Raw genomic sequence first — 4,135 nt, 5'->3', positions numbered from 1 at the left:
GCTGAAGAGCTGAGAGACAGTGCTCAGGCCCAGAGTTCAGGCCCCAGGACCAGACCCCCCCCCAAAAAAAAAGATATGTAAATGAGTGACTGGAATTCGCTAACAGCAAGTCATTAGCTGAGTGACATCACTTCCTGTCTTCAATCAAAAGTATTTGGAGTAAGAGCAAGTAGTAGCAAAATTTACCAATTACCCAAGTAAGTGGTCACTTCTGAAATATAAAGCTATGGGCTGCCTGGAGAAATCAGAGGGAAGAAAGTTGCCCTTGGCCTACTGGGAAGCCCCAGGCTTCCCACTGTCACTTCCAGAGGCTCAGTGTGCTTATCTGTAAAATGGGGTTGATCGACCCTGACTCCCAAGATCCTCTTCATAAATGACTGCTCAGGGGAGCCGCCCTGTAAAGTCGTACCAACATGTTATTATGCTAGCAATCTGCTCATCATAGCTGACACTGAACACCAGAACGCATTACAAATTACTGCCTCCGAGTTTCCTCATGCAGAACAGACACTTGACACACGATGATGACATGAACCATGCGTAAATCAAATCCTGTTTCAAACACTCGAGGGTTCCTCGGACCAGCCCACAGTGTCCTGGCCACCTACTAGCGTCTGTTCAGGGCTTTCTGTTCCTGAGGAATTGGATCGTCGAAATCCAGACAATTTCCGCGTGGGGCCCAGGCCTGCGGCGAGCCGAGATTCCAGAGGTTTTGGCCCAGCCCTGGTGCTGGGCAGGAGGAACCATGGCCGGCTGGGCGCCCCTCCCCGGCGCCCTGGGCGGCTCCTTCCTCTACTCCAGCCCGGCGCGGCAGCGGCAGCGCTAGAGCTCCGCCACTTTCCCCTCATAAGGCTCCAGACGCCGCCTAGCTTGCAGCTCCAGGGCCTCTCGCCGGGGAGGGTGAGGGGGATAATCCCCGGGTCGAAGAAATGAAAGCTGGACCCGTGGGATGCACGGCGGAGCCCGGCCACGGGCAGCCGTGGACAGGGCCTGGGCAGGAGCAGAAGCAGATCTGGGTCCCGCACTCACCCCAGACTGAAGAATTGGGGAGCTTGGAGGAGGGGTTGGGGACGCACAGCGCGGATTCTTCCAGCGCCTGCCCAGACAGCGGCGGGCGCGCGCAGGCCGGTGCACCCACCGGCGCCTTGGTGCAAGGGTCACCGAGGGAGGGGGCGGTGACACGCGTGCTCCCGCCCGCGGCTCCTCCCCACCCGGGGGGCCGGCCCAGCGCGGGGACGGGCGGACAGCCCTCTAGGTTTTGCGCGATGTCAGGAACACGGAGAGAGGGGAGGCACCGATGGTAGGGGACTCGCACAACTGAGGAACACAACACGACCCCCGGGTCTCCCACAGCCACGGCCGCACCATGCCGTCTCCAAGTAACACCAGCGCGCACGGACACGCGTGACAACAAGACCAGCTCCGACGACCCGGTGATCCCACTCCGGATCCCGGCCCACGGAGAGGGGAGGGTCCCCACTCTGCGACGGCCTGCCCCCTCCCCGGGCGGAGTGTGCTCACACATAAACAGCGGGGCGGGGAGGCGACGCCTCCCTTCTCCCAGCGGAGACGCACGCGCGGCGCCGCGCCCTCCCCTCTACACGCCGCGCCCCCTTTCTCTGTTCACACACCCCCATCCCCAACCCTGCGAACTGCGCGAAACCCGAGCCGCGCCACCCAGACCAGGGGCTTGGAGAGACCCGGGATTATCTAATTTGAAATCCACCGAGAGAAATGAGCTCAGCCGTCCCGAGGACGCCTCCTCCGGTCTCCTCCAGGCACCGGCACGCGGCCCTGGGGGTGGGGGCACGGAACTCCGCCGCATATCCAACCACCGCCCCCCTCTCGCCCTCCTCCACGACCCGCGCCCGAGACAGTCACCTGCTCGTTGTCCCACCGCTCGAGTCACTCGCCTCCAACACAGCCTGTCAAACCCGGTTCCTCCCGGCGTATCCGTTCCCGGGGCCCGATTACACCACGGCCACAGGAAGAATTTTTTTTTTTTGAAATCCTACAGAATCACAACCGTGGGGAAAGATCAAATGTATCACCACCGGGAATGACCACCAATTCCGTTTCCTCTCCTCCCCCCGGGGACAGAGGGAGGGGTCTACTGCCTGTCTAGACGCCAGCCATCCACAGACGTCCCCGAGCCCGCGGGGACGGGCGCGCGCGCACACACACACAGACACCATCCGTCACCGCGACGGGGAGGGGCGGCGTGGAGACACGCTCCCGGGGTCCCCCCGGCTCCCCGAGTGCGGCGGCCCCGCAGTCCCCCAGGCCGCCCGCCACACGAGCCGCGCGCTCCCCTACCTCGGCGGAGCGCGCTCAGAACAGCTGCAAGTTTGCCGGGTACGGGAGCAACTGTTCGCTGCAGCCAATGCGGGCTGCAGAACACAAAGCAGAGGGATCGCGCCCTCCTGCTTCCTCCGCCGGGGTCGGAACCCGACCCGTGACAGCGGCTCCAACGCGCCGCGCCAACGCCGGCCGGGCTCCAGCCGCGCGTCCCGCAAAGGGGGGGCTCCAGGACCCCGGCTCCCCACCGCGCGGGGAACCGGTCAGGGAATGGAGGGGGCGAGATCGTGGGGGCTCGGAGGGGGAGGGCGTCCCCTACCAAGGGGAGGGAGGAGAAGGGGACAGTGGATGGGTGCGGACCAGCCGCCTGCCCAGGCAGGCGCGGGGAGGGGGGGGCAGTGGAAGGCGGCTAATTGTTTGGGGCGGTTTTCCCGGATTTATCCGTAAGCACGCGCACGTCGGTCGCGCAGCCCTCCTCCCGGGTCCCCGAATCTATCTACAAGCTGCGGCGACGAAACAAGGAGGGTGGACAAGGGATGCTCACCTCGGGGTTCCTCTGACTGCCGCGCCAAACCCTCGTCGGGGGTGGGGGAAGGGGACCGGGAAAGGGAAGGGAGGGACCAGGCTCCGGAGAGCCGACTCCGGCCTCGAGTTCGGCGCGTCCCAGCTGCGGAGGGGGATCCGGCGCCCGGGCGCACGGACCCAGCGGAGGGGGGGAGGGGAGAGGGGAGGGAAAGAGGGAGGGAGGGGCGGGCGGGGGGGGAGGGAGTAGAGGAAGGGAAAAAAAACGATCCCTGTTCTGACACAGGGAAAGAGAATGTTGGAGAGTGACGTCCAGGCCCCGCCTCCCCCTCCGGCCACGTGCAGGGACTTGAAAGGGAAGAGGGCGGCGGCAGGCCTGCTGGGTAATGTAGTTCGCCTTTCTTTCCCGGGATGGCGGGCCCTGGGGAGCCGGGCGTCGCCGGGACGCCGGGGATGCCGCCTGAGCTGCCCAGACAGCCCTATCGAGTGACGCTGGAGTCAGCCCCGCAACGACCCTCGGCGCTGGCTTGGTCCTGGGTGGGGACCTCTGCGGTGGGGGCCTGGGGGGACAGAGGTGTGATCCGGGTTTGTGGGGCGGGGAATCGTTTGATTTTTAGAGTCTGGAAGGCCTTTAAGGACACTGACTTGGGCCCTTTAAAGTGCACAGTCTGTCTTCGTCGCAGATCAGAGGTAGCTTTGTGTATGAGCGTGGGGGGGGGGGCGCTACGTGGCGTTGTTAATGCTGTATTAATTGCCACCGTCAGTTGGCTGAGATGCATATGTTATAATTAACATTTGAGCATCGCTGTGGCTGGGGCGGGATGTTGTAATTAGATATGCACTTTGCAACCAATTAATTCTCCATTGGCCATGCTAAAGACCGCGATATCGTAGCTGAGAGAATTCGATGCTCTGGCTAATTCAGTCATCGCTTTACCAAACCCCCACTGTTTTGGCAAAAGCAGGCACAGAGGTCTTTAGGAGAAACAAGGGACGCTGTATGCCCTACAGCCAGAGGCCAGGGGAAGGCTTTGACACACACACAACATTGCAGAAATCTACCAGTGATGAATTCTTTCTTTCTTTTTTTTTTTTGGCTCCGGTCCTGGGGCCTGAACTCTCGGCCTGGGCGCTGTCCCTCAGCTCTTCAGCTCAACACTAGGGCTGTACTTGCGGCTTTTTTCTTCTTTTCTTTTTTTGCTTATGTGATGCTGGAATCGAACCCAGGGCCTCATGCATGCAAGGCAAGCACTCTACCACTGAGCCACCTTCCCAGCCCCGGTAGTAATGAATTCTTTTATGGTTTGGTGGGCAC

General features: G+C 62.0%; 1 protein-coding gene across 4 annotated transcripts in view; it reads right to left on the bottom strand.

Moving 5' to 3' along the window:
- Positions 1-2,984, bottom strand: part of Ctif (CBP80/20-dependent translation initiation factor) — a 239,411-nt gene extending 236,427 nt beyond the window's left edge. For 3 of the 4 annotated variants that reach the window (XM_013018910.1, XM_013018913.1, XM_013018914.1), the window contains exon 1: positions 2,843-2,984. The gene's annotated coding sequence lies outside the window, so the exon portion shown is untranslated. Of the gene's footprint in view, positions 1-1,029; positions 1,087-2,842 lie in introns of those variants that run through there. The other variant, XM_013018912.1, reaches the window with a different exon arrangement.
- Between the last annotated feature and the right edge of the window lie 1,151 nt (positions 2,985-4,135).

This window comes from Dipodomys ordii, unplaced genomic scaffold (assembly GCF_000151885.1).
Source record: "Dipodomys ordii isolate 6190 unplaced genomic scaffold, Dord_2.0 Scaffold43, whole genome shotgun sequence".
In the NCBI taxonomy this organism is placed as follows: Eukaryota; Metazoa; Chordata; class Mammalia; order Rodentia; family Heteromyidae; genus Dipodomys; species Dipodomys ordii.
This window is presented reverse-complemented; position numbering and strand designations above follow the sequence as displayed.